Source organism: Lactuca saligna, chromosome 2 (assembly GCF_052625555.1).
Source record: "Lactuca saligna cultivar CGN05327 chromosome 2, ASM5262555v1, whole genome shotgun sequence".
In the NCBI taxonomy this organism is placed as follows: Eukaryota; Viridiplantae; Streptophyta; class Magnoliopsida; order Asterales; family Asteraceae; genus Lactuca; species Lactuca saligna.
The window spans coordinates 182,625,135-182,637,305 of NC_136418.1; the positions used below are offsets into that span (position 1 = coordinate 182,625,135).

A 12,171-nucleotide genomic window follows, 5' to 3' on the forward strand; every position below is an offset into this window, starting at 1 on the left:
TTTTTTTATCGTTGGACTAATATTGATGAGATCTTCAATTATCATTTAGAAAGTTTTGGCTAAATATCACTCGACCTCAATCTCGAGTTTCGGGTTGCATACTGTTAATGCTGAAACTTCGAAAAATCATAACTTCCTCATACGAAGTCAGATTTAGACGTTCTTTTTATGCACGCTCTCGGTTTAATGTATTCTACGAATTTGATTTAGATCGCTAAGGCTAAATATCACTCTAACGTAAATTCACTATTTGCGTCGCGCTGTGTTATGTCGTTTCTGTCGCGAAACTTTGACAGATCATAACTTCTTCGTTATAACTCGGATTTCGACGTTCTTTATATGTACGGAATCCTTGTAACATATACTACAACTTAGTTAAGATTATTCATTCTAAATAATCTTCTATCAAAAAGTCATTTTTAACACTTAACATCTCTAAATTGACTAGCGCGGACGTACGAGCGTTACATGTAAGCCGAGGCTTAGTGAGTTCCTCAAGATAATATATACCACAATACATATACAATGACCTTCAACATAAAACTTAAGAGATTTAATGAACTAGAAAAAATGATAAAACAAAACACTTATGCCAAATGTATGAACTTTAATGAACCAAAAATAAGCAAAAGGGTAAAACTGAAGAAAAAAAAGCTGCAAAGCTCTAGCTTTAATGTACTTAAAATATGCAAAAGAGGAAATCCGCATATTTCTGCCAAACTAAATGATTTTTATATCATTTGTCACAAAATTTACGACATAATATGTATAGTCTAGAGCAATATACTGAGTTAATCAACCAATTCGTTCTAATTCCGTCCATTACGAACATGTCCTTTAAAATGTTGATCATTCGAATTCATTTTTAGTAATTGAATGCTAATTGTGATGTGGATATGAAGATTTTTTTTTTTCAAATGGGAGCAAAAATACAATAAAAATACTTAACATTTTACTCTTAAATAGTACTCTAAAAAGTCTTACATTCCAAAATATATTTCGTAATACACTGGAATATGCTCTTAAATTGCAAGTGTTATATATATTTTCAATAACAAATTACTCCGTAATAGACCATACTAATACATAATGATGGATTCTAGACTGTAGGATTACGTTGCATTTATTTGAAAGAAAATAGTTACTTTTTTATTAATATTATAATTTAATATCAATTACTTTAGTCAATTTCCCCTAAAAGTATAATTTCTAATAAATGAAAGTTTTTTTTACCACTTATCATATTCTCATTCAATTTATCAAATATCATTTTATAGTTATTTTGAATTAATTTTTTTTCCATATGTTATTTTATGAGTTGTTTTATTTTAATAAATTTCACATAATATTTTAATATAATAATTGTAATAAATTTAGTAATAAATGAATATTAATTTCACTAATAAACTTAACTTTTAATTTAAAAAATTTTCAAAATTAAAACTCGTTAGTTTATTTTCTTTATTTAAATTATTTGTTTAAATTTAAAAGATAAAAACATTTATATTATAATAAATTATTATTTTTTTCTTATAAATTCAAAATTTTTAGATATTTTGATATATATATATATATATATATATATATATATATATATATATATATATATATATATATATCCTCCCTAATAAATAAAGAACTTTTTGTCACTTGTCAAATATTTATGCATTTGGACACATGTAATTTTGTGGTTAATTATTACAAATTAATTTTCACTTGTCATTTTGTGGTAATTTTTAATTTTTCTTAATTAACTATCTAATTTTTAGGTTATAGAAAATATTTAACGTGTTATTAATTTGTTTCCTTATATTTCAAATTTTAATATGTTTCATTCAATATATATAATTCAAATTTGACGTGTTTCTTTTAAAGTTTTTTTTATCATTTTAGACAAAATAGTCTATATAAAAAAATCAAAATTTGTTGCTTTTTTATTGACAACTTAAAAAAAATGTTATCTAGTCAAAAAAATAATTATTTTTCTATAGTCTGTTTTATTAATATAGGCTGAATTATTTATTTATTCATCATTTTGTTTGTATATATATTTTGAAATTTTATTTTAAAAAATAAATAATGTTTACACTTTGATATTTAATGTCTTCTTTAAAAAAATATTTAAAGTTTATATCTTCATATATAACTTTTTTTTAATCAACCCGTATAGCAAACAAGTTTCCCACCTAGTGTTGAATATAACCAAATGTCTTAATTTTGACAAATGAGTTTTTCAACAAAAAATTTTCTCTTATAGCCCATTATATATATATATATATATATATATATATATATATGTTTATGTTTATGTTTAATCAAAAGGAACATGTGAGTGCATGATCAAAATACATTGCCATTTTCAAAAGTTAAAGTTTTTGATTTTGCTTGATTTTATTTTTTGGACAAAGAGAGGATGTTTGGATAATTATTATGATTTAAAGCCGCATATAAATTTATTCTATAATCAATAATTCTTGAAATTTGATTAATTGGATGGTTTTGTTTTCTTTTTCTAATTGTGTAAGTTTTTACATTTGAACTACTCGCATCTAGAAACTATAATCTGAAGAATTATTTATATCGGTCGCTTGGTGTGGATAAACTATATATATATATATATATATATATATATATATATATATATATATATATATATATATATATATATATATATATATATACACGACATCCGTTGAGAACTCAAAGTTTTGTGAAAATCTGAGAACTTTTTAACAAAAAAATACTTTGAGTCATCTAATCTTTTTGACTTTATCAGCCATTAGATAACTTATTAAGCACTTAAAATTAGTTTTTTTTTTCAATGAATTAAGTGCCTTTAAAGTAAAAAATAAATAAATAAACAAATAGATTTTGTCTCAAAGCAGTTTTAAAAAATAAAATAAAAAAGTTATCGAGCTTAGATTTTACAAATCTTGTGAATTCCCAAAGAATCCTGAACCTATAAAATAATCTTCATATTCCATGAAACTAAAATTAAAAATCTTGGTTCAAATATTATATGAATTAAACACATAATTTACTCATGACCATTCATGCAACTTAGTCCATCCTATCGGAAACGGACTAAGTTGTGAGGATAAATAGAACCCATCATCTCTAACTAACCAAACACATCTTTGTTGTTTGAAAATCTTTCTTTCGCTACAATGATGATTGCTTGTAGTATAATCAAAAACATCAAAGAAAGCTGTTTTGGAATTCCAGTAGAAGTGAGCATAAAATCGAGTCTTAAAGGTGATACCCATGCAGAAACCCCAATCTGTAGAACCATTGAATGGCAGTGTTCGATTTCCAAGATCGTCATCAGCTGATTGTACGTGCACAGTAAAAGAATCGTTGATCCCATTGTAGATATAAATAGTCCAATAGCTAAAAGCACACACCTTTTCTTGTGTGCTAGTTGTTGAAGTTACTAGAGAAACATTTGTCATACCAATGTAAAGAAAAACAAATAATACGAATTTCATAACTTCAGTTAATAATTAGATAAGCTGACGATAATATATATATATATATATATATATATATATATATGTGTGTGTGTGTGTGGGGGGGGGGGGGGGGGGATGAGAATGAACCATTTGCATGTTTATGGAAAAAAAAAACTAAATGAATTACTCTAATAGATAAAGATTTTTCTTGCATGTTATTTTATGGTATTTGTGAATAAATGTTTTTCCATGTCTCATTTTCTCATATTTTATCTTTTCTTAATTAACTTAACATTATAGCTCATTTAATAATTCTTTAATTGAAAATAGTCAATAAATTACAATTACTACTCATATATTATATTAAATATGTTTCCTATTAAATTCAAATATTAAATTTTAAATAAATTTTTGTCTAAACATTCATATTTATTTTTTTGTTTTATCCAACCCGTATACTATACGGATCTCACAACTACTATATATATATATATATATATATATATATATATATATATATATATATATATATATATATATATATATATATATATATATATCCCTATACTAATAAAACAGTAGTTATTTTGTCATGCATCACTATATTATACCTCTTAATTAATATGATGCCACTTGTCAATCTATTAGTTCTCCATTTTAAATTTATTATACATCTTAATCAATGTGATGTTATTTGTTAATGTATTTACTCTCTATTTTAAATTTTAAATTTTATATTATTGTTTTCAGTAATTCACAAATAAAAATATCTAATATATATTAAAAGTTAATTTTATATATTTATTTGAATTAACGATTATAATTTCACATAACTAATAAAAATATTTCGTAATTAATAATTTATTTAAAATAATTAATTAATAATTTTGAGGTTTACTATAAAAGTTTACTTAATTTTATAACCATGGTTTTCACAGGTTATATATATATATATATATATATATATATATATATATATATATATATATATATATATATATATATATATATATATATATATATATATCTTTACTATCTTATAAAAGAAATCTCAATATTTCTAAAAATATATTGAATATAATAATATTATTTTTTAAGACGTTCAAATCATTAAACTAATAGTACAAGTAGTCATCAATAAAATAATATTAAATTTTAACCTGTGTTTTGAATCTTTATATTTCTCAACAAATTCTATCTCTTTCCTTAAATTTCGGATAATTCAAAATTTAAAACCATCAGCAAATACATGTTGATTCAAATATCCCTCCTGCAGATGACTCTTTCTTACCAGGTTTTTATTTTAATCCTTACTTGTAATTGATTTCATCATTTTTTAATTTTTTGTATTTTGATCTTATAAATATATTGGGTGAAGGCTTTATTATATCAGGTTTGTTCCTAAAAAAGTTTTTACTATGTTTCTTTAATGTGTTGGCTTTGCGAGTTCAAAGATATCAACCAAGAGGGCCAGTTAGAGCACTGTATTATCATTAGTTTGTATATTTTTGGCATCTTACTTTTGCAATAAAAAACGGTTAAACACAAGATTTGACATGATTAAGGTAGTTTGTATATTTTTCATCTTGTTTAATCTAAAAATGAAACTTTTTTCATCATTGATCCTTATAATATCAAGTTTCATCACATGGACTTCCTGATTACGGTGATTATTGTCCTTATTATAAGGTTCTATATAGATTTTGTTCAATATTTTAAGGTTTCGAGAACCTAAATCAATATGAATCTTTGAATTACATACCATCGTTGAAAATGTTTTAATTTGTGACCAAACTTGGTTTAAAATCACAATGAACAAGTTGATACCTGAGTATTTTGGCCTTCTCAAAGGCCTATTTATCGACTTTTGAATCACAACACCTAATATTCTAAATGTTTATTTTTATAAACTATTATTTATATATTTTAGTGTTTTACTTAGTATGACATTAAATTAATAAAGGAATTAAGGAAAACGAAAAAAAAGAGGATGATAAACAATACAAGTGGTTTGGGTATGTATAAATGGAAGTAATAACCATTTAGGGGTGTTTGGCCAAAAAAACTTATTGCTTATTAGTTTATTAGCTTATAAGTTAATAAATAAGTGTATAGTAACTTATGAAAAAATGACGTATTAGAGGCTCCCCACCGGAATAAGTTATTTTAATCCAAACACTTTTTTAACTTATAGTGATGTGCAACCTAATAAGTTGTTTTGAAAAAGCTTAGTCAAACACCCCCTTAATATGATATGGTAATGCTCTTGAAAAATAGATGTCATTTAATATTCATTTCTCGAAGTGAACGCAAAATGGTTTTAATTATAAAGAGATCAAATTATTCGTCGTCCGCCGTTTTGCGCGGGTAGACGGCTAGTATATATATATATATATATATATATATATATATATATATATATATATAATGCATTTAAGATATAGATCTCCCACGTTATACTAATATCTTTCCTTACCATCAAATGAACTTAACATGTGGTTAACGCCTTAACGGTAACAAAAACCATAGTGCCGATTTCCGCAAACCAAACGAAACCCTAATTTCAACCCTATTTAATCCCCCTCTCTACACTTACACAACAGCCAACCACCATCTTTTCTTTCAATCAAATCTATTTATGCGGTTATGCTCACACTGTATGCTTTGAATTGCTCTACTTTATTTTTAATGGGGTTACGTCGTTGTAGAGAGAGATCGCAATGACGACTTGCAAAATTCAAGCTCAACAGACCGGAATGCAGGCTTATCTCTCCAGAGAGATTTGCTTGCGTGTCGATATTCCCGCTGAACTGAGTGATTTTCTCTTTCAATTGATTGATTTTTTCATTGTCTTTGTGTTTATATCTACTGCTTTTTATTCATGATTTAGCTTTTATGTTTATGTGGGAATAGAAGGGGATTACAATGAGGATACAAAGCTCCCTCTTCTGAATTAGTATGAGGTAACTCTGCTGGCAGAATCGAACCTAATTAAATATCATGCCATCTGAGTAACTTCTTCTCCACTTCTATGATTAAATTAATCCGATACAAGTTTTAAATTTTATGGTGATTTTTGATACTTGGTCGAATAGTCTACAATCTCAATCATTTAAGTCTTATTTTCACGACTTAATGAATTTTTACAATTTGCACATATGCATTACAATTTGTTGAATCCTTTAGAGGCTTAGTAGGTTCAAATATAGATTGCAACGATGACCAAGTAAAATTCAAGCTCAACAGACCGGAATTCAGGATTCTAAGAATTTTGCGTGTCGATGAATCAATTACTGAGCAGTCTCTCATTTCCATTTGCACTTTTTTATGCATATTTTGTTGTTATTTTCCAGTTTTCTTTGTCACACGTCAACATATTTGGTATTCCAGCGTTTTTTAAATCAAACCAAGATTCATCCTATAAATGCCTAGTTTTGGTTTTCATATTATGAATTTGATCACAAGTTGTGATTTTAAAGACACTTAATTAGACGATGATGAAGCAAAATGTAAACATTCCAACACTTGGACTGAGAAATTCAATTTCAAGAGATGTGAAAACATGCTTTCTGAGTCTTCTTTTTTTTTTTTTTTTTTTTTTTTTCTAACTTTTGTTTCATGTCATGTCATCAAATGACGATAAATCAATTTAATCTTAGGACACCATTGGACACAACTTTTCGTTGTGGGTGAGAATACCATTTTTCTGATGATGACAATTGATTTTCTAAAGTTTTTTATAATTAAATGTCATACGTAATTATTACATCTATCATTATAGTTTGCAAACATCGGTGTTGAACATTGAATCTAATTATTTTTACCTCCGAAAGTCTTTTTGTTTATATTTCAATTTCTTCTTTAAGTATGGATTCCCCCCTTTGTTTTCACCAAAACCTTTTATGTGTTGTATATTGAAATTTTTTTCCACGTGTCTTACTCTCCTTCAATTTGCCACATGGCTTTTTCTTGGCTTTTTTATTTACTTATTTTCCACTTAGCAATTTGTGTATTTTATTTTCTTTTTCTTAATGTTAAAAACCCACAGTTGCTTGACTGAATCTTAGTATAGGAAACGTATTGATTGAATTAAAATCTCATAATAATTGCTATATTATTCATCTATTCCTCGAATTCACAAATAACATTTCATAACAATTCCAAAATTATACACTTTTAATGGTATGATGATATGTAGGAACAAAAGATAAAGAGGATATTTAATTTCTCTTTAATTATTTGATTTTATTCTATTTCTGTTTCATCATTGTTCTTTCTTTTGTTCATTCACTTCATTGATTAAAGTATTTAGTTGTTGTACTCATCTGTAATTAAAGCTACTCGAGACATTGCCTTATTTTTCTGTTATTTTTACAATTCACTTTTAAAATTGACTTCTTATTAAGCTTTGTGTACAATTATTATATTAGTCTATTAGATGTATCACTTCTGTTGTTTGTCATTTGTATATGGAGATGATAAAGATTGGTTCACTGATTACATAATTGGTATTTTAGTCCATATCTCAAAATCTTTGAACTCTTCAATATATGTGATAAAAACTAATACAATGACTGATGTTATAAGTGTGGGGAGGTTTGTTTTATTTTAGATTTTTTATAAAAGTATTTCATTTCACATATGTCAATCTGACTACCTGTATTCAGGTAACTCATTTCCAGCAAAGTTAATTTTTTGAGTTTGTTTTAGGATAACTTGAGTTTGTTTTAGGACTATTTTACAACATTTTGACCATTTTGCCCTTGACATCATCTTTTCATTTGTGTTTTGATGTGGGTGATCAATTATATCTATTTGACAGGAAAATCGGTGAAGATTATGTATTGGAATAGGAGAGTGTGTAGTTAAAAGATGGGTCAATATTGGGAAGCCACTAATGGGTGAGTTCGACTTTTATATATACAAGGACCATTATTGTTAATTTTTTTAAACGGGGATCATTAATGTTAATAAAATTTTATGGGTTTTTTTTTGTAAGTCACAATGACATACTATCTAATTTTGCATAAATGGAAACTGAAATTTACCTAATTACCATTTTATTAAAAATAAATTACGTTTATAGCAATCTGCTTTCTTTTAATAGCAGCCTACTTTCTTATATCATTGACATTATTTTGATGCGTCCAGAATCAAAACTGAAATTTACATATCTACCATTTTATTAAATTTATATGTAAGTTTGCTGTAAATCGAAAGTAGGTTGCTATAAATTTACTAATATTCATGGTAACAGTGGCATAAATAAAACTAGATTATAGCAACCTATTTTCATTTAGTAGCAGCCTACTTTCTTTTAATTTAACCGTTATAACATCATTCCATTAAGTGATTAATTGGTTATTTTGTTAGAAAGTTGTAATGCCCTAGGACGTAGTATAACTAGGAAAATATGTAAAGCTAAAAGAGTGATATTGGTTGAAATAATGAGTTTTGAATTACAAGTTGATATAACTTTTTATTAGTTTGATTTAAGTTAAAAAGGTGGCACAACACTTTATGATATTTTTTATTCTTTTTTTTAACAGAGCTATAAGTTAAACATGTTTGTTTTCTGTCCCGTTCCGTTAGTTGCGTTAAGTGATTAGTTTGTTATTTTGTTAGAAAGTTGTTAGGTGGATGTTAAAACAGTGAATATAAACCATGTAAGCTTGTTTTGATCAGTTTAATTGAAGATTTCTTTGTTCATGAATGATGATTATCAAAAAAAAATTGCTTTTCTTTTTTTGCTTGTTTCATCGATATGTCAACATCAGCTCAATCCTTCATCACTCTGATAGTCCGGGTGTCTTAGTCTCGCAGATTCTCATGAATCATGATAAAATTGCTCTGTTTTTTTTACTAGTAGTAAATCGAGAATAGATTTGTAGTCTTAATATATTCTTATTTGAAAAGAAAAAACATTATTATTAATAAGCTAAATAAGAGCAAAGAACCAGATATTCTTATTATATCTAATTTTACATGAATGGCCCCTGTAATTTCAAATTTAACCTACTCGGTTTTTTTTCCTAGTAAGACTTAGCAACATACTTTCGTTTAATTGCTGCCTACTTTCTTTTAATGTAAAGTTATCGTTTCATTTATGTTGTATAATAGTATCCTACTTTTTATTCAACAGCATTCTATTTTTTATTTATCTTAAAATTTCTATAGTACAATGTCTAATTTAAAAAGTACATCAAACTTCATAATGTGCTAAAAAGTATAATTGCATGATTAGTACATTTTTTGTAATTATGTTGTTGTATTGTGCTGAAATTACATAATTAGCTTTTTATTGCAAATTAATTGCGTTTACACTTTTCTGCCTTTTTTTTGGTTAATTTAATAGCAGTTTTGTTCTTCATTTTAACATGTCCTAATAGTAAGAAATCCAATTCCTATGGCAAAGTACTTTGTATAAGCTTTTGAACATAGTTGGTTAATATCAATGTACTTTGCGTTTAATCTAATATGTAATAATTCTAATTTGTAGGTTTGTTTTGAGTTTTTGTAACTGTCATTAATACCATTTGATACAATTAGATACAATAAAAGCCGAATATCCACTAAATAGCATTGATAAGATAAACATAGATTAAAACAATAGAATAGAACACTAAAAGTCACATACAGAAAAGAACCAGTGTTGTTTGGTCATCCTTTTTTTTTTGTTGCAGATACAAAATATAAATGAAAAGACAAATGACTTTTTCTCTTTTTCAAAATTGCAGCGGGACGCTTCCTTTTTGACATATGAATGTTGATCCCTTCTCCAAGAGGGTACTCTAGAGCTACCTTTATTTCATATGCTATATTTTTAATAGATTTGATATTAATCACAAACATTCACTTTGATCGAAAGTTACAAAGCAAAACTCCTACTTTTTCTTTAATTCTATTATAATTGTATGTTTGTATGTAATTGTATATTTCAAGTGCAATGGAGAAATTTTATGGGCGCTTCATATTTCATTGGATACGGATGATGATGGTTGTGTTTTGGTTGCTTCATGTAAACTGATGAATACTAAGAGTTATTGTATTGAAGAATGAATAATAACATTTACATGAGTTGGTATAAATACACAGAAATACAACTGATTCCTAGATACAAGATTCCTAGATACAAGCATTAGATCCGGTATAGGAGTATGACTAGGACTAAGACTATACACACGTGCTCTTATAATAGAGAGTATCGTTATTACCCCCCTGCAAGCTCAAAGTCGGATCGAATTTGAAGCTTATGTCTTAAGGTCGTTAAGCGATCTTTGTGTAAAGGCTTCGTGAAGATGTCCGCTACCTGATCAACGGAGGAGATGGGACTGATAACCGGATTCTTTGTCATAAAAATGGCACCAATGTTATCACACAGAAATAATGGAGAACTAAGCAGAGGAGAGTGCAACTCAGACAATAATTGTTTATTCAATATCAATTATGCAGCTGTGTAGGCAAGTGAACGGTATTCCGCTTTGGTACTTGAATGAGCAACCACGCGTTGATTTTGCGAGGTCCAGCTGATGAGATTACAACCATGAAAATGGCCAAGCCATACTGTGACCTGCTATCGTCTGGATCTGCATCTGAGTAGGCTAAAAGAGCGGTAGTGGTTGTGGGTTTGAAGTGCAAGCATTGGTTTAGAGTGTCGTTAAGGTACCTGAGAATTCGTTTAACCACGTACCAATGTATAGTAGTGGGCGAGTGCATATATTGACAAACTCTATTGACAGCAAAAGCGATGTCTGGGCGGGTGATGGTGGCGTATTGTAAGGATCCAACAACTTCTCGGTATAGAGTTGGATCCGGAAATGGATCACCATGCACTGTTAAACGAGACTGACTATCAGCAGGTGTTGAGACCGGGGTTGCTTCATGCATGTGTGTTCGTATGAGTATATCATGTATGTAGCTAGCTTGACTCATGGTGAGACCAGTCACGGTGGTTGCGATGTTGATGCCAAGGAAATAATGTAAGGAACCCAAGCCTTTGAGAGCAAAGGCACCATTGAGCTGTGAAATAAAGCGGTTAATAAGAGTTGCACTTGTCCTGATAATAATCAAGTCGTCAACATAAACCAAGACATAGATGGTGATAGAAGGTGAATGATGAACAAATAGAGAGGTGTCCGAGTGACAGGGACGGAATCCTTGCTTGATAATATATGTTTTTAGTTTAGTGAACCAAGCTCGGGGAGCTTGCTTAAGGCCATATAGTGCCTTATGCAAGCGACAAACGTGATTGGGTTTTGTGGAATCTTCAAATCCTTGTGGTTGTTTCATGTAGATTGCCTCCTGTAAATCACCATTGAGAAATGCATTGTTGATGTCAAGTTGGCGTATGCACCATCCATTTGAAATAGCTAGAGATAGAACTAAACGGATCGTGGTAGGCTTGATGACAGGACTAAAAGTTTCAAAGTAGTCGACACACTCCTGTTGACTGTAGCCTTGAGCAACAAGACGTGCTTTGTGTCGTTCAATTGTGCCATCAACCTTTCTTTTAACCTTGTAAATCCACTTGCAGCCTACAAGATTAATGTTAGTAGGACAGGAAACAAGTGACCAAGTTTTATTTCGCATAAGGGCATCATACTCATGTCTCATTGCATCTTGTCAGCATTTGTGCTTAATTGCTTGTGTAAATGTTGACGGTTCAACAGTAGGTAGAGGATTGGTGGATGCTGAAAAGGCTTTGGGTTTTGAGGGAATT

At 28.3% G+C, this 12,171-nt stretch overlaps 1 long non-coding RNA gene and 5 other non-coding genes across 6 annotated transcripts; all 6 read left to right on the forward strand.

Annotated features, from left to right (window-relative positions):
• The first annotated feature begins 6,066 nt into the window (after positions 1–6,066).
• LOC145028454 (uncharacterized) lies at positions 6,067–10,316 on the forward strand. Its single transcript, XR_013676006.1, has 3 exons — positions 6,067–6,415; positions 8,275–8,353; positions 10,190–10,316. It is a non-coding gene; the product is annotated as an uncharacterized LOC145028454 (long non-coding RNA).
• On the forward strand, positions 6,166–6,272 carry LOC145033262 (small nucleolar RNA Z107/R87). Its single transcript, XR_013677494.1, has one exon. It is a non-coding gene; the product is annotated as a small nucleolar RNA Z107/R87 (small nucleolar RNA).
• Positions 6,368–6,467, forward strand: LOC145033107 (small nucleolar RNA R30/Z108). The gene has a single exon (XR_013677347.1). It is a non-coding gene; the product is annotated as a small nucleolar RNA R30/Z108 (small nucleolar RNA).
• LOC145033263 (small nucleolar RNA Z107/R87) lies at positions 6,661–6,755 on the forward strand. The gene has a single exon (XR_013677495.1). It is a non-coding gene; the product is annotated as a small nucleolar RNA Z107/R87 (small nucleolar RNA).
• LOC145033268 (small nucleolar RNA snoR31) lies at positions 6,941–7,031 on the forward strand. The gene has a single exon (XR_013677500.1). It is a non-coding gene; the product is annotated as a small nucleolar RNA snoR31 (small nucleolar RNA).
• LOC145033257 (small nucleolar RNA snoR31/Z110/Z27) lies at positions 7,078–7,169 on the forward strand. The gene has a single exon (XR_013677489.1). It is a non-coding gene; the product is annotated as a small nucleolar RNA snoR31/Z110/Z27 (small nucleolar RNA).
• Positions 10,317–12,171: the final 1,855 nt, after the last annotated feature.